Here is a 24,988-nt window from a genome sequence, read left to right as displayed (position 1 = left end):
GGAGCAGATTATGTAGAGGGTGTGAGGGAGTGGATTATGTACAGGGGGTGATGGCGTGGATTATGAACGGTTGGTGAGAGAGTGGATTATGTCTTGTGGGTGAGGGAGTGGATTATGTACACGTGGTGATGGAGTGGATTATCTACAGAGCGTTAGGGAGTGGATTATGTGCAGGGGTTGAAGGAGTGGATTATGTACATGGGGTGAGGGAGTGGATTATGTACAGGGGGTGACGGAGTGGATTATGTACAGGGCTTGAAGGAGTTGATTATGTACAGGGGGTGAGGGAGTGGATTATGTACATTGTGAGAGGGATTGGATTATGTACAGGGGCTGTGGGAGTGGATTATGTACAGAGGATGAGGGAGTGGATTATGTGCAGGGGGTGAGAGATTGTATTATGTGCAGGGTGTGAGAGTTTGGATTATGTACAGGGTGTGAGGGTGTGGATTATGTATAGGTTGTGAGGGATTGGATTATGTACAGGGTGAGGGAGTGGATTAAGTACAGGGGTTGAGGAAGTGGATTCTGTACAGGGGGTGAGGGAGTGGATTATGTACAGGGGGTGAGAGAGTGGATTATGTGCTGGGTGTGAGGGAGTGGATTATGTACCGGGGGTGAGTGAGTTGATTATGGACACAGGGTGTGGGAGTGGATTATGTACGGGGGAGAGGGAGTGGATTATGGAGAGTTGGTGAGGGAGTGGTTTATGTACAGTGTGTGAGGGAGAGGAATATGTACAGGGTGTGAGGGATTGGATTATGTACAAAGGGTGTGGGAGTGGCTTATGTACAGGGGGTTAGGGAGTGGATTATGTTCAGGGGTGAGGGAGTGGATTATGTACAGTGGGTAAGGGAGTAGATTATGTACAGGTGGTGAGGGAGTGGATACGTACAGGGTATGAAGGAGTGGATTATGTACAGGGGGTGAGGGAGTGGATTATTTACAGGGGGAGAGGGAGTGGATTATGTACAGAGGGTGAGGGAGTGGATTATGTACAGGGATGGAGGGAATGGATTATGTACAGGGGGTGAGGGAGTGGATTATGTACAGTGTGTGAGGGAGTCGATTACTCCAGCGGGTGAGGGAATGGATTATGTACAGTGTGTGAGGGAGTGGATTATGTACAGGGAATGAGGGAGTGGATTATGTGCAGGGGGTGAGAGAGTGGAATATGTACAGGGGGTGAGGGAGAGGATTGTGTATAGGGGGTGTGGGAGCAGATTATGTACAGGGTGTGAGGGAGTGGATTATGGACAGGGGGTGGGGGTTTGGATTATGAACAGTGGGTGAGAGAGTGGATTATGTCTTGTGGGTGAGGGAGTGGATTACGTACACGTGGTGATGGAGTGGATTATGTGCAGAGGGTAAGGGAGTGGATTATGTGCAGGGGGTGAAGGAGTGGATTATGTACAGGGATTGAGGGAGAGGATTATGTACAAGGGGTGACGGAGTGGATTATGTACAGGGTGTGAAGGAGTTAATTAGGTACATGGGGTGAGGGAGATGATTATGTACAGTGTCTGAGGGAGTGGATTATGTACAAAATGTGAGGGAGTGGATTAGGAACAGGGGTTGAGGGAGTGGATTATGTAAATGGGGTGAGGGAGTGGATTATGTACAGAGGTTGAAGTACTGAATTATGTACAGAGGGTGAGGGAGTGGATTATGTACAGGGGGTTAGGGAGAGGATTATTTACAGGGGGTGAGGTAGTGGATTATGTACAGGGGAAGAGGGAGTGGATTATGTACAGAGGGTGAGGGAGTGGATATTGTACAGGGTGTGAGGGAGTGGATTATGTACAGGGCGTGAGGGAGTGGATTATGTACAGGGTGTGAGGGAGTGGATTGTGTACAGGGGGGGAATGAGTGGATTACGAACAGGGGGTGAGGGAGTGGAATATGTACAGGGTGTGAGGGAGTGGATTATGTACAGGGGGGTGAGGGAGTGGATTATGTAGAGCGGGTGAGGGAGAGGATTATGTACAAACGGTGAGGGAGTGGATTATGTACAGGGGGTGAGGGAGTGGATTATGTACAGTGTGTGAGGGAGTGGATTAGTACAGGGGGTGAGGGAGTGGATTATGTACAGTGTGTGAGGGAGTGGATTATGTACAGGAAATGAGGGAGTGGATTATGTACAGGGGGTGAGAGAGTGGATTATGTACAGGGGGTTAGGGAGTGGATTATGTACAGGGGGTGAGGGAGCAGATTATGTACAGGGTGTGAGGAAGAGGATTATGTACAGGGGGTGAGGGTGTGGATTATGTACAATGGATGAGAGAGTGGATTATGTCTTGTGGGTGAGGGAGTGGATTATGTACACGTGGTGATGGAGTGGATTATGTACAGAGGATAAGGGAGTGGATTATGTGCAGGGGTTGAAGGAGTGCATTATGTACAGGGGGTGAGGGAGTGGATTATGTACAGGGGGTGACGGAGTGGGTTATGTACAGGGCCTGAAGGAGTTGAATATGTACAGGGGTGAGGGAGTGGATTATGTACAGTGTGAGAGGTAGTGGATTATGTACAGGGGCTGTGGGAGTGGATTATGTACAGAGGCTGAGGGAGTGGACTATGTGCAGGGGGTGAGAGATTGTATTATGTGCAGGGTGTGAGAGTTTGGATTATGTACAGGGTGTGAGGGTTTGGATTATGTACAGGGTGTGAGGGAGTGGATTAAGTACAGGGCGTGAGGGAATGGATTATGTACAAGGGGTGAGGGAGTGGATTATGTACAGGAAGTAAGGGAACGGATTACGTACTGGGTGTGAGGGAGTGGATTATGTACCGGGGGTGAGTGAGTGGATTATGTACACAGGGTGTGGGCGTGGATAATGTACGGGGGTGATGGAGTGGATTATGTAGAGTTGGTGAGGAAGTGGGTTATGTACAGTGTTTGAGGGAGTGGATTATGTAGAGGGTGTGAGGGATTGGATTATGTACAAAGGGTGTGGGAGTGGATTATGTACAGGGGATTAGGGAGTGGATTATGTTCAGGTGTGAGGGAGTGGATTATGTACAGGAGGTGAGGGAGTGGTTAATGTACAGGGTGTGAGGGAGTGGTTTATGAACAGGGAGTGAGGGAGTGGATTATGTACAGGGGGTGAGGGAGTGGATTATGTACAGGGGGTGAAGGAGTGGATTATGTACAAAGGGTGATGGAGTGGATTATGTACAGGGGGTGAGGGATTGGATTATGTACAAAGGGTGAGGCAGTGGATTATGTACTGTGGCTGAGGGAGTGGATTATGTACAAAGGGTGAGGTTGTGGATTATGTACAAAGGGTGAGGGAGCGGATTATGTACAGGGGTTGAGGAAGTGGATTATGAACAGGGCGTGAGAGATTGGATTATGTACAGGGGGAAAGGGAGTGGATTATGTACAGGGGGTGAGTGAGTGGATTATGTACAGGGGGTGAGGGAGTGGATTATGTACAGGGGGTGAGGGATTGGATTATGTACAGGGGTTGAGGGAGTGGATTATGTACAGGGGGTGAGGGATTGGATTTTGTTCAGGGAGTGAGGGTGTGGATTATGTACAGGGGGTGATGGAGTCGATTATACAGTGGGTGCGGGATTGGATTTTGTACTGGGTGTGAGGGAGTAGATTATGTACAGGGGGTGAGGGAGTGGATTATGTAGAGGGTGTTAGGGAGTGGATTATGTACAGGGGATGAGGGAGTGGATTATGTAGAGGGTGTGAGGGAGTGGATTATGTTCAGTGGGTGCGGGAGTGGATTATATACAGGTGTTGAGGGAGTGGATTAAGTACAGGGTGTGAGGGATTGGATTATGTACAAAGGGTGTTGGAGTGGATTATGTTCAGAGAATTAGGGAGTGGATTATGTTCAGGGGTGAGGGAGTGGATTATGTGCAGGAGCTGAGGGAGTGGTTTATGTACAAGGTGTGAGGGAGTGGATTATGTACAGGGAGTGAGGGAGTGGATTATGTACAGGGGGTGAGGGAGTGGATTATGTACAGGGGGTGAGGGAGTGGATTATGTACAAAGGGTGATGGAGTGGATTATGTACAGGGGGTGAGGGATTGGATTAGGTACAGGGGGTGAGGCAGTGGATTATGTACTGTGGCTGAGGGAGTGGATTATGTACAATTGGTGAGGTTGTGGATTATGTACAAAGGGTGAGGGAGTGGATTATGTACAGGGGTTGAGGAAGTGGATTATGAACAGGGGGTGAGGGATTGGATTACGTACAGGGGGAAAGGGAGTGGATTATGTACAGGGGGTGAGTGAGTGGATTATGTACAGGTGGTGAGGGAGTGGATTATGTACTGGGGGTGAGGGAGTAGATTATGTACAGTGGGGGCGGGATTGGTTTATGTACAGGGTGTGAGGGAGTGGATTATGTACAGGGGGTGAGGGAGTGGATTATGTACAGGGTGTGAGGGAGTGGATTATGTACAGGGGGTGCAGGAGTGGATTATATACAGGGGTTGAGGGAATGCATTACTTACAGGGTGTGAGGGAGTGGATTATGTACAGAGGCTGAGGGAGTGGATTATGTACAGGGAGTTAGGGAGTGGATTATGTACAGGTGGTGAGGGAGTGGATTATGTATAGGGGGTGAGGGAGTGGATTATGTACAGGGGCTGTGTTAAGTGGATTATGTACAGAGGATGTGGGAGTGGATTATGTGCAGAGGCTGAGAGATTGCATTATGTGCAGGGTGTGAGAGTTTGGATTATGTACAGGGTGTGAGGGAATGGATTATGTACAGGGTGTGAGGGTTTGGATTATGTACAGGGTGTGAGGGAGTGGATTAAGTACAGGGCATGAGGGAGTGGATTATGTACAGGGGGTGAGGGAGTGGATTATGTACAAAGGGTGATGGAGTGGATAATGTACAGGGGGTGAGGGATTCGATTAGGTACAGGGGTTGAGGCAGTGGATTATGTACTGTGGCTGAGGGAGTGGATTATGTACAAAGGGTGAGGTTGTGGTTTATGTACAAAGGGTGAGGGAGCGGATTATGTACAGGGGTTGAGGAAGTGGATTATGAACAGGGGGTGAGGGATTGGATTATGTACAGGGGGAAAGGAAGTGGATTATGTACAGGGGGTGAGTGAGTGGATTATGTACAGGGAGTGAGGGAGCGGATTACGTACTGTGTGTGTGGGAGTGGATTATGTACCGGGGGTGAGTGAGTGGATTATGTACACAGGGTGTGGGGTTGGATTATGTACGGGGGTGAGGGAGTGGATTATGGAGAGTTGGTGAGGGAGTGGGTTATGTACGGTTTGTGAAGGAGTGGATTATGTAGAGAGTGTGAGGGATTGGATTATGTACAAAGGGTGTTGTAGTGGATTATGTACAGGGGATTAGGGAGTGGATTATGTTCAGGGGTGAGGGAGTGGTTTATGTACAAGGTGTGAGGGAGTGGATTATGTACAGGGAGTGAGGGAGAGTATTATGTACAGGGGGTGAGGGAGTGGATTATGTACAGGGAGTGAGGGAGTGGATTATGTACAGGGGGTGAGGAAGTGGATTATGCACAGGGGGTGAGGGAGTGGATTATGTACAGGGTGTGAAGGATTGGATTATGTACAAAGGGTGTGGGAGTGGATTATGTACAGTGGGTAAGGGAGTGGAATATGTTCAGGGGTGAGGAGTGGATTATGTACAGGGGGTGAGGGAGTGGATTATGTACAAAGGGTGATGGAGTGGATAATGTACAGGGGGTGAGGGATTCGATTAGGTACAGTGGTTGAGGCAGTGGATTATGTACTGTGGCTGAGGGAGTGGATTATGTACAAAGGGTGAGGTTGTGGTTTATGTACAAAGGGTGAGGGAGCGGATTATGTACAGGGGTTGAGGAAGTGGATTATGAACAGGGGGTGAGGGATTGGATTATGTACAGGGGGAAAGGAAGTGGATTATGTACAGGGGGTGAGTGAGTGGATTATGTACAGGGAGTGAGGGAGCGGATTACGTACTGTGTGTGTGGGAGTGGATTATGTACCGGGGGTGAGTGAGTGGATTATGTACACAGGGTGTGGGGTTGGATTATGTACGGGGGTGAGGGAGTGGATTATGCAGAGTTGGTGAGGGAGTGGGTTATGTACGGTTTGTGAGGGAGTGGATTATGTAGAGAGTGTGAGGGATTGGATTATGTACAAAGGGTGTTGTAGTGGATTATGTACAGGGGATTAGGGAGTGGATTATGTTCAGGGGTGAGGGAGTGGTTTATGTACAAGGTGTGAGGGAGTGGATTATGTACAGGGAGTGAGGGAGAGTATTATGTACAGGGGGTGAGGGAGTGGATTATGTACAGGGAGTGAGGGAGTGGATTATGTACAGGGGGTGAGGAAGTGGATTATGCACAGGGGGTGAGGGAGTGGATTATGTACAGGGTGTGAAGGATTGGATTATGTACAAAGGGTGTGGGAGTGGATTATGTACAGTGGGTAAGGGAGTGGAATATGTTCAGGGTGTGAGGGAGTGGATTATGTACAGGGAGTGAGGGAGTGGATTATGTACAGGGGGTGAGGGAGTGGATTATGCACAGGGGGTGATGGAGTGGATTATGTAAAGGGCGTGAGAGATTGGATTAGGTACAGGGGGTGAGGCAGTGGATTATGTACTGTGGGTGAGGGAGTGGATTATGTACAAAGGGTGAGGTTGTGGATTATGTACAAAGGGTGAGGGAGCGGATTATGTACAGGGGTTGAGGAAGTGGATTATGAACAGTTGGTGAAGGATTGGATTTTGTACAGGGGGAAAGGGAGTGGATTATGTTCACGGGGTGAGTGAGTGGATTATGTACAGTGGCTGAGGGAGTGGAATATGTACAGGGGGTGAGGGATTGGATTATGTACAGGGGTTGAGGGAGTGGATTATGCACAGGGGGTGAGGGATTGGATTATGTTCAGGGTGAGAGGGTGTGGATTATGTTCAGGGTGTGAGGGTGTGGATTATGAACAGGGGGTGAGGGAGTCGATTATACAGTGGATGTGGGATTGAATTATGTACTGGGTGTGAGGGAGTAGATTATGTACAGGGGTTGCGGGCGTGGATTATGTACAGGGGGTGAGGGAGTGGATTATGTACAGGGGGTGAGGGAGTGGATTATGTACAAAGGGTGATGGAGTGGATAATGTACAGGGGGTGAGGGATTCGATTAGGTACAGGGGTTGAGGCAGTGGATTATGTACTGTGGCTGAGGGAGTGGATTATGTACAAAGGGTGAGGTTGTGGTTTATGTACAAAGGGTGAGGGAGCGGATTATGTACAGGGGTTGAGGAAGTGGATTATGAACAGGGGGTGAGGGATTGGATTATGTACAGGGGGAAAGGAAGTGGATTATGTACAGGGGGTGAGTGAGTGGATTATGTACAGGGTGTGAGGGAGTGGATTATGTACAGGGGGTGAGGGATTGGATTATGTACAGGGGTTGAGGGAGTGGATTATGAACAGGGGGTGAGGGATTGGATTATGTTTAGGGAGTGAGGTAGTGGATTATGTACAGGGTGTGATGGAGTCGATTATACAGTGGGTGCGGGATTGGATTATGTACTGGTTGTGAGGGAGTAGATTATGTACAGGGGGTGAGGGAGTGGATTGTGTAGAGGGTGTGAGGGAGTGGATTATGTACAGGGGGTGAGAGAGTGGATTATGTAGTGGGTGTGAGGGAGTGGATTATGTACAGGGGGTGCGGGAGTGGATTATATACAGGTGTTGAGGGAGTTGATTAAGTACAGGGTGTGAGGGAGTGGATTATGTACAGAGTCTGAGGGAGTGGATTTTGTACAGGGGGTTAGGGAGTCGATTATGCACAGTGGGTGAAGGATTGGATTATGTTCAGGGTGTGAGTGTGTGTATTATGCACAGGTGGTGAGGGAGTGGATTATGTACAGTGTGTGAGGGAGTGGATTATGTACAGGGGGTGAGGGATTGGATTATGAACAGGGTGTGAGTGACTGGATTATGTACAGGGGGTGCGGGAGTGGATTATATACAGGGGGTGAGGGAGTGGATTATGTACAGGGTGTGAGGGAGTGGATTATGTACAGAGGCTGAGGGAGTGGATTATGTACAGGGGGTGAGGGAGCAGATTATGTAGAGGGTGTGAGGGACTGGATTATGTACAGGGGGTGAGGGTGTGGATTTTGAACAGTGGTTGAGAGATTGGATTATGTCTTGTGGGTGAGGGAATGGATTATGTACACTTGGTGATGGAGTGGATTATGTACAGAGGGTAAGGGAGTGGATTATGTGCAGGGGTTGAAGGAGTGGATTATGTACAGGGGGTGAGGGAGTGGATTATGTACAGGGGGTGACGGAGTGGATTATGTACAGGGCATGAAGGACTTGATTATGTACAGCGGGTGAGGGAGTGGATTATGTACAGTGTGTGAGGGAGTGGATTATGTACAGGGGCTTTGGGAGTGGATTATGTACAGAGGATGAGGGAGTGGACTATGTGCAGGGGGTGAGAGATTGTATTATGTGCTGGGTGTGAGAGTTTGGATTATGTACAGGGTGTGAGGGAATGGATTATGTACAGGGTGTGAGGGTGTGGAATATGTACAGGGTGTGAGGGAGTGGATTAAGTACAGGGCGTCAGGGAGTGGATTATGTACAGGGGTTGAGGGAGTGGATTATGTACAGGGGGAAAGGGAGTTTATTATGTACAGGGGGTGAGTGAGTGGATTATGTACAGGTGATGAGGGAGTGGATTATGTACAGGGGGTGAGAGATTGGATTATGTACAGGGGTTGAGGGAGTGGATTATGTACAGGGGGTGAGGGATTGGATTATGTTCAGGGTGTGAGGGTATGGATTATGTACATGTGGTGAGGGAGTGGATTATGTACAGGGGATGAGGGAGTGGATTATGTACAGGGGGTGAGGGAGTGGATTATGTACAGGGAGAGAGGGAGTGGATTATGTACAGGGAGTGAGGGAGTGGATTATGTACTGGGTGTGAGGGAGTGGATTATGTACGGGGTGTGAGGGATTGGATTATGTACAAAGGGTCTCGGAGTGGATTATGTACAGGGTGTTAGGGAGTGGATTATGTACAGGAGTGGAGCTTGTGGTTGATGTACAGGGTGTGAGGGAGTGTATTATGTACAGGGAGTGAGGGAGTGGATTATGTACATGGGGTGAGGGAGTGGATTATGTACAGGGGGTGAGGGAGTGGATTATGTACCAAGGGTGATGGAGTGGATTATGTACAGGGGGTGCGGGATTGGATTAGGTACAGCGGGTGATGCAGTGGATTATGTACTGTGGGTGAGGCAGTGGATTATGTACAAAGGGTGAGGTTGTGGATTTTGTACAAAGGGTGAGGGAGCGGATTATGTACAGGGTTAAGGAAGTGAATTATGAACAGGGTGTGAGGGATTGGATTATGTATAGGGGGAAAGGGAGTGGATTATGTACAGGGGGTGAAGGAGTGGATTATGTACACAGGTTGTGGATGTGGATTATGTACGGGGGTGATGGAGTGGATTATGGAGAGTTGGTGAGGGAGTGGGTTATGTACAGTGTGTGAGGGAGTGGATTATGTAGAGGGTGTGAGGGATTGTATTATGTACAAAGGGTGTGGGCGTGGATTATTTACAGGGCATTAGGGAGTGGATTATGTTCATGGGTGAGGGAGTGGATTATGTACAGGAGGTGAGGGAGTGGTTTATGTACAGGGTATGAGGGAGTGGACTATGTACAGGGAGTGAGGGAGTGGATTATGTACAGGGGGTGAGGGAGTGTATTATGTACAGGGGTTGAGGGAGTGGATTATGTACAAAGGGTGATGGAGTGGATTATGTACAGGGGGTGAGGGATTGGATTAGGTACAGGGGGTGAGGCAGTGTATTATGTACAGCGGGTGAGGGAGTGGATTATGTACAAAGGGTGATGGATTGGATTATGTACAGGGGGTGAGGGATTGGATTAGTTACAGGGGGTGAGGCAGTGGATTATGTGCTGTGGGTGAGGGAGTTGATTATGTACAAAGGGTGAGGGAGCGGATTATGTACAGGGGTTGAGGAAGTGGATTATGAACAGTTGGTGATGGATTGGATTATGTAAAGGGGGAAAGGGAGTGGATTATGTACAGGGGGTGAGTGAGTGGATTATGTACAGGGGATGAGGGAGTGGATTATGTACAGGGGATGAGGGATTGGATTATGAACAGGGGTTGAGGGAGTGGATTATGCACAGTGGGTGAAGGATTGGATTATGTTCAGGGTGTGAAGGTGTGGATTATGTACAGGTGGTGATGGAGGGATTATGTACAGGGGGTGAGGGAGTCGATTATACTGTGGATGAGGGATTGGATTATGTACTGGGGGTGAGGGAGTAGATTATGTACAGGGGGTGTGGGAGTGGATTATGTACAGGGTGTGAGGGAGTGGATTATGTACAGGGGGAGAGGGAGTGGATTATGAACAGGGTGTGAGTGAGTGGATTATGTACAGGGTGTGAAGGAGTGGATTATGTACAGAGGCTGAGGGAGTGGATTATGCACAGAGGCTGAGGGAGTGGATTATGTACAGGGAGTGAGGGAGTGGATTATGTACAGGGGCTAACGGAGTGGATTATGTACAGGGCGTTAAGGAGTTCATTATGTACAGGTGGTGAGGGAGAGGATTATGTACAGTGTGTGAGGGAATGGATTATGTACAGGGGGTGAGTGAGTAGAATATGTACAGAGGGAGAGGGAGTTGATTATATACAGGGGGTGAGGGAGTGGATATTGTACAGGGGGTGAGGGAGTGGATTATTTACAGGGCTTGAGGGAGTGGAATATGTACAGGGTGTGAGGGAGTTGATTATGTGCAGGGGGTGAGTGAGTGGAATAAGTACAGGGGGTGAGGGACTGGAATTTGTACATGGTCTGAGGGAGTGGATTTTATACAGGGGCAAAGGGAGTGGATTATGTACAGGGGGTGAGGGAGTGGATTATATACATGGGGTGAGGGAGTGGATTATGTACAAAGGGTGATGGAGTGGATTATGTAAAGGGGGTGAGGGAGTGGATTATGTAAACTGTGGGAGGGAGTGGATTAGTACAGGGGGTGAGGGAATGGATTATGTACAGTGTTTGAGGGAGTGGATTATGTACAGGGGGTGAGGGAGTGGATTATGTACAAAGGGTGATGGAGTGGATTATGTACAGGGGGTGAGTGAGTGGAATACGTACAGGGGGTGAGGGACTGGAATATGTACAGGGTCTGAGGGATTGGATTTTATACAGGGGCAAAGGGAGTGGATTATGTACAGGGGGTGAGGGAGTGGATTATATACAGGGGGTGAGGGAGTGGATTATGTACAAAGGCTGATGGAGTGGATTATGTACAGGGGGTGAGGGAGTGGATTATGTAAACTGTGTGAGGGAGTGGATTAGTACAGGGGGTGAGGGAATGGATTATGTACAGTGTTTGAGGGAGTGGATTATGTACAAGGAATGAGGGAGTGGATTATGTACAGGGGGTGAGCGAGTGGATTATGTACAGGGGGTTAGGGAGTGGATTATGTACAGGGGGTGAGGGAGCAGATTATGTACACAGTGTGAAGGAGTGGATTATGTACAGGGGGTGAGGGTGTGGATTATGAACAGTGGATGAGAGAGTGGATTATGTCTTGTGGGTGAGGGAATGGATTATGTACACATGGTGATGGAATGTATTATGTACAGAGGGTAAGGGAGTGGATTATGTGCAGGGGTTGAAGTAGTGGATTATGTACAGGGGGTGAGGGAATGGATTATGTACAGGGGATGACGGAGTGGATTATGTACAGGGCGTGAAGGAGTTGATTATGTAGAGGGGGTGAGGGAGTGGATTATGTTTAGGGAGTGGGGGAGTGGATTATGTACTGGGTGTGAGGGAGTTGGTTATATACCGGGGTTGAGTGAGTGGATTATGCACACAGGGTGTGGGAGTGGATTATGTACGGGGGTGAGGGAGTGGATTATGGAGAGATGGTGAGGGAGTGGGTTATGTGCAGTGTGTGAGGGAGTGGATTATGTACAGGGTGTGAGGGATTGGATTATGTACAGGGAGTGAGGGAGTGGATTATGTACAGGGGGTGAGAGAGTGGATTATGTACAGGGGGTGAGGGAGTGGATTATGTACAAAGGGTAATGGAGTGGATTATGTACAGGGGGTGAGGGATTGGAATAGGTACAGGGGGTGAGGCAGTGGATTATGTACTGTGGTTGAGGGAGTGGATTATGTACAAAGGGTGAGGTTGTGGATTATGTACAAAGGGTGAGGGAGCGGATTATGTACAGGGGTTGAGGAAGTGGATTATGAACAGTTGGTGATGGATTGGATTATGTACAGGGGGAAAGGGAGTGGATTATGTACAGGGGGTGAGAGGGTGGATTATGTACAGGGGGTGAGGGAGTGGATTATGTACAGGGGGTGAGGGATTGGATTATGTACAGGGGTTGAGGGAGTGGATTATGCACAGGGGGTGAAGGATTGGATTATGTTCAGGGTGTGAGGGAGTGGATAATGTAAAGGTGGTGAGGGAGTGGATTATGTACAGGGGGTGAGGGAGTCGATGAAACAGTGGATGAGGGACTGGATTATGTACTGGGGGTGAGGGAGTAGATTATGTACAGGGGGTGCGGGAGTGGATTATGTACAGGGTGTGAGGGAGTGGATTATGTACAGGGGGTGAGGGATTGGATTATGAACAGGGTGTGAGTGAGTGGATTATGTACAGGGTGTGAGGGAGTGGATTACGTACAGAGGCTGAGGGAGTGGATGATTTACAGAGGCTGAGGGAGAGGATTATGTACAGGTGGTTAGGGAGTGGAATATGCACAGGGGGTGAGGGAGTGGATTATGTACAGGGTTTGAAGGAGTGGATTATGTACAGGGTGTGAGGGAGTGGATTATGTGCTGTTTGTGAGGGATTGGATTACTCCAGGGGGTGAGGGATTGGATTATGTACAGGGGGTGAGGGTGTGGATTATGAACAGTGGGGGAGAGAGTGGATTATATCTTGTGGGTGAGGGAGTAGATTACGTACACGTGGTGATGGAGTGGATTATGTACAGAGGTAAAGGGAGTGTATTATGTGCAGGGTGTGAGAAGTGGATTATGTACAGGGGGTGAGGGAGTGGATTATGTACAGGGGGTGAGGGAGTGGATTATGTACAGGGGGTGACGGAGTGGATTATGTACAGGGCGTTAAGGAGTTGATTCGGTACAGGTGGTGAGGGAGAGGATTATGTACAGTGTGAGAGGGAATGGATTATGTACAGGGGGTGAGTGAGTAGAATATGTACAGAGGGAGAAGGAGTGGATTATGTACAGGGGGTGAGGGAGTGGATATTGTACAGGGCTTGAGAGAGTGGATTATGTACAGGGTGTGAGGGAGTGGATTATGTACAGGGCGTTAAGGAGTTGATTAGGTACAGGTGGTGAGGGAGAGGATTATGTACAGTGTGTGAGGGAATGGATTATGTACTGTGGGTGAGTGAGTAGAATATGTACAGAGGGATTGGGAGTGGATTATGTACAGGGGGTGAGGGAGTAGATATTGTACAGGGGGTGAGGGAGTGGATTATGTACAGGGCTTGAGGGAGTGGATCATATACAGGGTGTGAGGGAGTGGATTATGTGCAGGGGGTGAGTGAGTAGAATACGTACAGGGGGTGAGGGAGTGGAATATGTACGGGGTCTGAGGGAGTGGATTTTATACAGGGGCAAAGGGAGTGGATTATGTACAGGGGGTGAGGGAGTGGATTATGTAAATTGTGTGAGGGAGTGGATTAGTACAGGGGGTGAGGGAATGGATTATGTACAGTGTTTGAGGGAGTGGATTATGTACAGGGGGTGAGAGAGCGGATTATGTACAGGGGGTTAGGGAGTGGATTATGTACAGGGGGTGAGGGAGCAGATTATGTACACAGTGTGAAGGAGTGGATTATGTACAGGGGGTGAGGGTGTGGATTATGAACAGTGGATGAGAGAGTGGATTATGTCTTGTGTGTGAGGGAATGGTTTATGAACACATGGTGATGGAGTATTTTATGTACAGAGGGTAATGGAGTGGATTATGTGCAGGGTTTGAAAGAGTGGATTATGTACAGGGGGTGAGGGAGTGGATTATGTACAGGGGGTGACGGAGTGGATTATGTACAGGGCGTGAAGGAGTTGATTATTTACAGGGGGTGAGGGAGTGGAGTATGTACAGTGTGTGAGTGAGTGGATTATGCACAGGGGCTGTGGGAGTGGATTATGTACAGAGGATGAGGGAGTGGACTATGTGCAGGGGCTGAGAGATTGTATTATGTGCAGGGTGTGAGAGTTTGGATTATGTACAGGGGGTGAGGGAGTGGATTATGTACAGTGTGTGAGGGAGTGGATTATGCACAGGGGCTGTAGGAGTGGATTATGTACAGAGGATGAGGGAGTGGACTATGTGCAGGGTGTGAGAGATTGAATTATGTACAGGGTGTGAGGGAGTGGATTATGTACAGGGTGTGAGGGTTTGGATTATGTACAGGGTGTGAAGGAGTGGATTATGTACAGGGCGTGAGGGAGTGGATTATGTACAGGGGTGCGGGAGTGGATTATGTACAGTGGGAAAGGGAGTGGATTATGTACAGGGGGTGAGTGAGTGGATTATGTACAGGGGGTGAGGGAGTGGATTATGTACAGGGGGTGAGGGATTGGATTACGTACAGGGGTTGAGGGAGTGGATTATGTACAGGGGGTGAGAGTTTGGATTATGTTCAGGGTGTGGGGGTGTGGATTATGTACAGGTGGTGAGGGAGTGGATTATGTACAGGGGGTGAGGGAGTCGATTATACAGTGGGTGCGTGATTGGATTATGTACTGGGGGTGAGGGAGTGGATTATGTACAAGGATTGAGGGAGTGGATTATGTACTGGGTGTGAGGGAATGGATTATGTACCGGGGGTGAGTGAGTGGATTATGTACACAGGGTGCGGGAGTGGATTATGTACGGGGGTGAGGGAGTGGATTATGGAGAGTTGGTGAGGGAGTGGGTTATGTGCAGTGTGTGAGGGAGTGGATTATGTACAGGGTGTGAGGGACTGGATTATGTACAGGGAGTGAGGGAGTGGATTATGTACAGGGGGTGAGAGAGTGGATTATGTACAGGGGGTGAGGGAGTGGATTATGTACAAAGGGTGATGGAGTGGATTATGTACAGGGGGTGAGGGATTGGATTAGGTACAGGGGGTGAGGCAGTGGATTATGTACTGTTGGTGAGGGAGTGGATTATGTACAAAGGGTGAGGTTGTGGATTATGTACAAAGGGTGAGGGAGCGGATTATGTACAGGGGTTGAGGAAGTGGATTATGAACAGTTGGTGATGGATTGGATTATGTACAGGGGGAAAGGGAGTGGATTATGTACAGGGGGTGAGAGGGTGGATTATGTACAGTGGGTGAGGGAGTGGATTATGTACAGGGGGTGAGGGATTGGATTATGTACAGGGGTTGAGGGAGTGGATTATGCACAGGGGGTGAAGGATTGGATTATGTTCAGGGTGTGAGGGAGTGGATAATGTAAAGGTGGTGAGGGAGTGGATTATGTACAGGGGGTGAGGGAGTCGATTATACAGTGGATGAGGGATTGGATTATGTACTGGGGGTGAGGGAGTGGATTATGTACAGGGTGTGAGGGAGTGGATTATGTACAGGGGGTGAGGGATTGGATTATGAACAGGGTGTTAGTGAGTGGATTATGTACAGGGTGTGAGGGAGTGGATTATGTACAGAGGCTGTGGGAGTGGATTATGTACAGAGGCTGAGGGAGTGGATTATGTACAGGGGGCTAGGGAGTGGATTATGCACAGGGGGTGAGGGAATGGATTATGTACAGGGTTTGAAGGAGTGTATTATGTACAGGGTGTGAGGGATTGGATTATGTACAGTGTGTGAGGGAGTGGATTATGTACAGGGGGTGAGGGTGTGGATTATGAACAGTGGGGGAGAGAGTGGATTATATCTTGTGGGTGAGGGAGCAGATTACGTACACGTGGTGATGGAGTGGATTATGTACAGAGTTAAAGGGAGTGTATTATGTGAGGGGTTGAGGGAGTGGATTATGTACAGGGGGTGAGGGAGTGGATTATGTACAGGGGGTGAGGGAGTGGATTATGTACAGGGGGTGACGGAGTGGATTATGTACAGGGCGTTAAGAGTTGATTCGGTACAGGTGGTGAGGGAGAGGATTATGTACAGTGTGAGAGGGAATGGATTATGTACAGGGGGTGAGTGATTGGAATACGTACAGGGGGTGAGGGAGTGGAATATGTACAGGGTCTGAGGGAGTGGATTTTATACAGGGGCAAAGGGAGTGGATTATGTACAGGGGGTGAGGGAATGGATTATGTACAGTGTTTGAGGGAGTGGATTATGTACAGGGAATGAGGGAGTGGATTATGTACAGGGGTTGAGAGAGCGGATTATGTACAGGGGGTTAGGGAGTGGATTATGTACAGGGGGTGAGGGAGCAGATTATGTACACAGTGTGAAGGAGTGGATTATGTACAGGGGGTGAGAGGGTGGATTATGTACAGTGGGTGAGGGAGTGGATTATGTACAGGGGGTGAGGGATTGGATTATGTACAGGGGTTGAGGGAGTGGATTATGCACAGGGGGTGAAGGATTGGATTATGTTCAGGGTGTGAGGGAGTGGATAATGTAAAGGTGGTGAGGGAGTGGATTATGTACAGGGGGTGAGGGAGTCGATTATACAGTGGATGAGGGATTGGATTATGTACTGGGGGTGAGGGAGTAGATTATGTACAGGGGGTGCGGGAGTGGATTATGTACAGGGTGTGAGGGAGTGGATTATGTACAGGGGGTGAGGGATTGGATTATGAACAGGGTGTGAGTGAGTGGATTATGTACAGGGTGTGAGGGAGTGGATTATGTACAGAGGCTGTGGGAGTGGATTATGTACAGGGGGTGAGGGAGTGGATTATGTAAATTGTGTGAGGGAGTGGATTAGTACAGGGGGTGAGGGAATGGATTATGTACAGTGTTTGAGGGAGTGGATTATGTACAGGGAATGAGGGAGTGGATTATGTACAGGGGTTGAGAGAGCGGATTATGTACAGGGGGTTAGGGAGTGGATTATGTACAGGGGGTGAGGGAGCAGATTATGTACACAGTGTGAAGGAGTGGATTATGTACAGGGGGTGAGGGTGTGGATTATGAACAGTGGATGAGAGAGTGGATTATGTCTTGTGGGTGAGGGAATGGATTATGTACACATGGTGATGGAGTGTTTTATGTACAGAGGGTAATGGAGTGGATTATGTGCAGGGTTTGAAGGAGTGGATTATGTACAGGGGGGGAGGGAGTGGATTATGTACAGGGGTTGACGGAATGGATTATGTACAGGGCGTGAAGGAGTTGATTATTTACAGGGGGTGAGGGAGTGGTGTATGTACAGTGTGTGAGTGAGTGGATTATGCACAGGGGCTGTGGGAGTGGATTATGTACAGAGGATGAGGGAGTGGACTATGTGCAGGGGGTGAGAGATTGTATTATGTGCAGGGTGTGAGAGTTTGGATTATGTACAGGGGGTGACGGAGTGGATTATGTACAGGGCGTGAAGGAGTTGATTATGTACAGGGGGTGAGGGAGTGGATTATGTACAGTGTGTGAGGGTTTGCATTATGTACAGGGTGTGACGGAGTGGATTAAGTACAGGGCGTGAGGGAATGGATTATGTACAGGGGTGAGGGAGTGGATTATGTACAGTGGGAAAGGGAGTGGATTATGTACAGGGGGTGAGTGAGTGGATTATGTACAGGGGGTGAGGGAGTGGATTATGTACAGGGGGTGAGGGATTGGATTATGTACAGGGGTTGAGGGAGTGGATTATGAACAGGGGGTGAGAGTTTGGATTATGTTCAGGGTGTGAGGGTGCGGATTATGTACATGTGGTGAGGGAGTGGATTATGTACAGGGGGTGAGGGAGTCGATTATACAGTGGGTGCGTGATTGGATTATGTACTGGGGGTGAGGGAGTGGATTATGTACAGGGATTGAGGGAGTGGATTATGTAATGGGTGTGAGGGAATGGATTATGTACCGGGGGTGAGTGAGTGGATTATGTACACAGGGTGTGGGAGTGGATTATGTACGGGGGTGAGGGAGTGGATTATGGAGAGTTGGTGAGGGAGTGGGTTATGTACAGTGTGTGTGGGAGTGGATTATGTACAGGGTGTGAGGGATTGGATTATGTGCAAAGGGTGTGGGAATGGTTTATGTACAGGGGGTTTGGGAGTAGATTATGTTCAGAGGTGAGGGAGTGGATTATGTACACGAGGTGAGGGAGTGCTTTATGTACAGGGTGTGAGGGTGTGTATTATGTACAGGGAGTGAGGGAGTGGATTATGTACTGGGGGTGAGGGAGTGGATTATGTACTGGGTGTGTGGGAGTGCATTATGTACTGGGTGTGAGGGAGTTGGTTATATACCGGGGTTGAGTGAGTGGATTATGTATACAGGGTGTGGGATTATGTACAAAGGGTGAGGGAGCGGATTATGTACAGGGGTTGAGGAAGTGGATTATGAACAGTTGGTGATGGATTGGATTATGTACAGGGGGAAAGGGATTGGATTATGTACAAGGGGTGAGAGCGTGGATTATGTACAGGGGGTGATGGAGTGGATTATGTACAGGGGGTGAGGGATTGGATTATGTACAGGCGTTGAGGGAGTGGATTATGCACAGGGGGTGAAGGATTGGATTATGTTCAGGGTGTGAGGGAGTAGATAATGTAAAGGTGGTGAGGGAGTGGATTATGTACAGGGGGTGAGGGAGTCGATTATACAGTGGAGTAGGGATTGGATTATGTACTGGGGGTGAGGGAGTGGATTATGTACAAGGGGTGAGGGATTGGATTATGAACAGGGTGTGAGTGAGTGGATTATGTACAGGGTGTGAGGGAGTGGATCATGTACAGAGGCTGTGGGAGTGGATTATGTACAGAGGCTGAGGGAGTGGATTATGTACAGGGGGCTAGGGAGTGGATTATGCACAGGGGGTGAGGGAGTGGATTATGTACAGGGTTTGAAGGAGTGGATTATGTAGAGGGTGTGAGGGAGTGGATTATGTGCTGTTTGTGAGGGAGTGGATTACTCCAGGGGGTGAGGATTGGATTATGTACAGTGTGTGAGGGAGTGGATTATGTACAGGGGGTGAGGGTGTGGATTATGAACAGTGGGGGAGAGAGTGGATTATATCTTGTGGGTGAGGGAGTAGATTACGTACACGTGGTTATGGAGTGGATTATGTACAGAGGTAAAGGGAGTGTATTATGTGCAGGGGTTGAGTGAGTGGATTATGTACAGGGGGTGAGGGAGTGGATTATGTACAGGGGGTGAGGGAGTGGATTATGTACAGGGGGTGACGGAGTGGATTATATACAGTGCGTTAAGAGTTGATTCGGTACTGGTGGTGAGGGAGAGGATTATGTACAGTGTGAGAGGGAATGGATTATGTACAGGGGGTGAGTGAGTAGAATATGTACAGAGGGAGAGGGAGTGGATTATGTACAGGGGGTGAGGGAGTGGATTATGTACAGGGCTTGAGAGAGTGGATTATGTACAGGGGGTGAGGGAGTGGATATTGTACAGGGTGTGAGGGAGTGGATTATGTGCAGGGGGTGAGTGATTGGAATACGTACAGGGGGTGAGGGAGTGGAATATGTACAGGGTCTGAGGGAGTGGATTTTATACAGGGGCAAAGGGAGTGGATTATGTACAGGGGGTGAGGGAGTGGATTATGTACAAAGGGTGATGGAGTGGATTATGTACAGGGGGTGAGGGAGTGGATTATGTAAATTGTGTGAGGGAGTGGATTAGTAAAGGGGGTGAGGGAATGGATTATGTACAGTGTTTGAGGGAGTGGATTATGTACAGGGAATGAGGGAGTGGATTATGTACAGGGGGTGAGAGAGCGGATTATGTACAGGGGGTTAGGGAGTGGATTATGTACAGGGGGTGAGGGAGCAGATTATGTACACAGTGTGAAGGAGTGGATTATGTACAGGGGGTGAGGGTGTGGATTATGAACAGTGGATGAGAGAGTGGATTATGTCTTGTGGGTGAGGGAATGGATTATGTACACATGGTGATAGAGTGTATTATGTACAGAGGGTAATGGAGTGGATTATGTGCAGGTTTTGAACGAGTGGATTATGTACAGGGGGTGAGGGAGTGGATTATGTACAGGGGGTGACGGAGTGGATTATGTACAGGGCTTGAAGCAGTTGATTATTTACAGGGGGTGAGGGAGTGGAGTACGTACAGTGTGTGAGTGAGTGGATTATGCACAGGGGCTGTGGGAGTGGATTATGTACAGAGGATGAGGGAGTGGACTATGTGCAGGGGGTGAGAGATTGTATTATGTGCAGGGTGTGAGAGTTTGGATTATGTACAGGGTGTGAGGGAGTGGATTATGTACAGGGGGTGACGGAGTGGATTATGTACAGGGCGTGAAGGAGTTGATCATGTACAGGGGGTGAGGGAGTTGATTATGTACAGTGTGTGAGGGAGTGGATTATGCACAGGGGCTGTGGGAGTGGATTATGTACAGAGGATGCGGGAGTGGACTATGTGCAGGGTGTGAGAGTTTGGATTATGTACAGGGTGTGAGGGAGTTGATTATGTACAGGGTGTGAGGGTTTAGATTATGTACAGGGTGTGAGGGAGTGGATTAAGTACAGGGCGTGAGGGAGTGGATTATGTACAGGGGTGAGGGAGTGGATTATGTACAGTGGGAAAGGGAGTGGATTATGTACAGGGGGTGAGTGAGTGGATTATGTACAGGGGGTGAGGGAGTGGATTATGTACAGGGGGTGAGGGATTGGATTATGTACAGGGGTTGAGGGATTGGATTATGTTCAGGGTGTGAGGGTGTGGATTATGTACAGGTGGTGAGGGAGTGGATTATGTACAGGGGGTGAGGGAGTCGATTATGTACAGGGGGTGAGGGATTGGATTAGGTTCAGGGGGTGATGCAGTGGATTATGTACTGTGGGTGAGGCAGTGGATTATGTACAAAGGGTGAGGGAGCGGATTATGTACAGGGTGTGAGGAAGTGGATTATGAACAGGGCGTGAGGGATTGGATTATGTATAGGGGGAAAGGGAGTGGATTATGTACAGGGGGTGAGTGAGTGGATTATGTACAGGGGGTGAGGGATTGGATTATGTACAGGGGTTGAGGAAGTGCATTATGTACAGGGGGTGAGGGATTGGATTATGATCAGGGTGTGAGGGTGTGGATTATGTACAGGGGGTGAGGGAGTGGATTATGTACAGGTGGTGCGGTAGTGGATTATATAGAGGGGGTGAGGGAGTGGATTATGTACAGGGTTTGAAGGAGTGGATTATGTACAGGGGTTGAGGGACTGGATTATGTGCAGTGTGTGAGGGAGTGGATTATGTACAGGGGGTGAGAGAGTGGATTATGTACAGGGGGTGAGAGAATGGATTATGTACAGGGCGTGAGGGAGTGGATTATGTATAGGGGGTGAGGGAGCAGATTATGTACAGTGGGAGAGAGAGTGGATTATGTCCTGTGGGTGAGGGAGTGGATTACGTACACGTGGTGATGGAGTGGATTATGTACAGAGGGCAAGGGAGTGGCTTATGTGCAGTGGTTGAGGGACTGGATTATGTACAAGCGGTGAGGGAGTGGATTATGTATAGGGAGTGAGGGAGTGGATTATGTACATGCGGTGACGGAGTGGAGTATGTACGGGGCGTTAAGGAGTTGATTAGGTACAGGGGGTGAGGGAGAGGATTATGTACAGTGTGTGATGGAGTGGATTATGTACAGGTGCTGAAGCAGTGGATTATATACAAAATGTGAGGGCCTGGATTATGAACATGGGTTGAGGGAGTGGATTATGTACAGAGGATGAGGGAGTGGATTATGTGGAGGGGGTGAGAGAGTGTATTATGTGCAGGGTGTGAGGGTTTGGATTATGTACAGGGAGTGAGGGAGTGGATTAAGTACAGGGTTGAGGGAGTGGATTATGTACAGGGGGTGACTGAGTGGATTTTGTACAGGGGGTGAGGGAGTGGATAAAGTACAGGGTGTGAGGAGGTGGATTATGTCCAGGGGGTGAGGGATTGGATCATGTACAGGGGTTGAGGGAGTGGATTATGTACAGGGGGTGAGGGATTGGATTATGTTCAGGGTGTGAGGGTGTGGATTATGTACAGTTGGTGATGGAGTAGATTATGTACAGGGGGTGAGGGAGTCGATTATACAGTGGGTGAGGGATTGGATTATGTATTGGGGTTGACTGAGTAGAATATGTATAGGGGGTGCGGGAGTGGATTATGTACAGCGTGTGAGGGAGTGGATTATGTACATGGGGTGACGGAGTGGATTATGTACCTGGTGTGAGGGATTGGATTATGGACAGTGGGTGCGGGAGTGGATTATATAAAGGGGGTGAGGGAGTGGATTATGTATAGGTGGTGAGGGAGTGGATTATGTACAGAGGCTGAGGGAGTGGATTATGTACAGGGAGTTAGGGAGTGGATTACGTACAGGGGGTGAGGGAGTGGATTATGTACAGGGGGTGAGGGAGTTGATTATGTACAGATTTTGAAGGGGTGGATTATGTACAGGGGGTGAGGGAGTGGATTATGTACAGTGTTTGAGGGAGTGGATTACTCCAGGAGGTAAGGGAGTGTATTATGTACAGTATGTGAGAGAGTGGTTTATGTACAGGGAATGAGGGAGTGGATTATGTACAGGGGGTGAGAGAGTGGATTATGTACAGGGGGTGAGGGAGTGGATTATGTACAGGGGGTGAGGGAGCAGATTATGTACAGGGTGTGAGGGAGTGGATTATGTACAGGGTGTGAGGGAGTGGATTATGTACCGGGGGTGAGTGAGTGGATTATGTACACAGGGTTTTGGGAGTGGATTATGGACAGTTGGTGAGGGAGTGGGTTATGTACAGTGCGTGAGGGAGTGGATTATGTACAGGGGGTGAGGGATTGGATTATGTACAGGGGGTGAGGGAGTGGATTTTGTACAGGGGGTGAGGGAGTGGATTATGTACAGAGGGTGAAGGAGTGAATTATGTACAGGGGGTTAGGGAGAGGATTATGTACAGGTGGTGAGTGAGTGGATTATGTACAAGTGGTGAGGGAGTGGATTATGTACAGGGGGTGAATGAGTAGAATATGTACAGGGGGTGAGGGAGTGGAATATGTACAGGGTGTGAGGGAGTGGATTATGTACAGGGGCTAAGGGAGTGGAATATGTACAGGGTGTGAGGGAGTGGATTATGTACAGGGGCTAAGGGAGTGGATTTTGTACAGGGGGTGAAGGAGTGGATTATGTACAGGGGGTGAGGGAGTGGATTATGTACAAAGGGTGATGGAGTGGATTATGTACAGGGGGTGTGGGAGTGGATTATGTACATTGTGTGAGGGAGTGAATTATGTACAGGGAATGAGGGAGTGCATTATGTACAGGGGGTGAGAGAGTGGATTATGTACAGGGGGTTAGGGAGTGGATTATGTACAGTGTGTGAGGGAGTGGATTATGTACAGGGAATGAGGGAGTGGATTATGTACAGGGGGTGAGAGAGTGGATTATCTACAGGGGGTGAGGGAGCAGATTATGTACAGGGTGTGAGGTTGTGGATTATGTACAGGGGGTGAGGGTGTGGATTATGAACAGTGGGTGAGAGAGTGGATTATGTCTTGTGGGTGCGGGAGTGGATAATGTACACGTGGTGATGGAGTGGATTATGTACAGAGGGTAAGGGAATGGATTATGTGCAGGGGTTGAAGGAGTGGAATATGTACAGGGGGTGAGGGAGTGGATTATGTACAGGGGGTGAGGGAGTGGATTATGTACAGGGCGTGAAGGAGTTGAATATGTACAGGGGGTGAGGGAGTTGCTTATGGACAACGTGTGAGGGAGTGGATTATGTACAGGGGCTGTGGGATAGGATTATGTACAGAGGATGAGGGAGTGGATTATGTGCAGGGGGTGAGAAGTTGTATTATGTACAGGGTGTGAGAGTTTGGATTATGTACATGGTGTGAGGGAGTGAATTATGTACAGGGTGTGAGGGTTTGGATTATGTACAGGGTGTGAGGGAGTGAATTATGCACAGGGGGTGGGGGAGTGGATTATATACAGGGAGTGAGGGAGTGGATTATGTACTGGCTGTGAGGGAGTGGATTATATACCGAGGGTGAGTGAGTGGATTATGTACACAGGGTGTGGGAGTGGATTATGGAGAGTTGGTGAGGGAGTGGGTTATGTACAGTGTGTGTGGGAGTGGAATATGTACAGGGTGTGAGAGATTGGATTATGTACAAAGGATGTGGGAGTGGATTATGTACAGGGGGTTAGGGAGTATATTATGTTGAGGGGAGAGGGAGTGGATTATGCACAGGAGGTGAGGGAATGGTTTATGTACAGGGTGTGAGGGAGTGTAATATGTACAGGGAGTAAGGGAGTGGATTATGTACAGGGGGTGAGGGAGTGGATTATGTACAGGGGGTGAGGGAGTGGATTATGTACAGGGGTTGAGGCAGCGGATTAAGTACTGTTGGTGAGGGCGTGGATTATGTACAAAGGGTGAGGGTGTGGATTATGTACAAAGGGTGAGGGAGCGGATTATGTACAGGGGTTGAGGAAGTGGATTATGAACAGGGGTTGAGGGATTGGATCATGTACAGGGGGAAAGGGAGTGGATTATGTACAGGGGGTGAGTGAGTGGATTATGTACAGGGGGTGAGGGAGTGGATTATGTACAGGGCGTGAGGGATTGGATTATGTACTGGGGTTGAGGGAGTGGATTATGTACCTGGGGTGAGGGATTGGATTATGTTCAGGGTGTGAGGGTGTGGATTATGTACAGGGGTTGAGGGAGTCGATTATACAGTGGGGGTGGGATTGGACTTTGTACTGGGGGTGAGGGAGTAGAATATGTACAGAGGGTGAGGGATTGGATTATGTACAGG

Source organism: Carcharodon carcharias, chromosome 24, assembly GCF_017639515.1.
Source record: "Carcharodon carcharias isolate sCarCar2 chromosome 24, sCarCar2.pri, whole genome shotgun sequence".
Lineage (NCBI taxonomy): Eukaryota > Metazoa > Chordata > Chondrichthyes > Lamniformes > Lamnidae > Carcharodon > Carcharodon carcharias.
The sequence above is the reverse complement of the archived record's forward strand: the minus strand, read 5'-3'. Positions refer to the sequence as shown.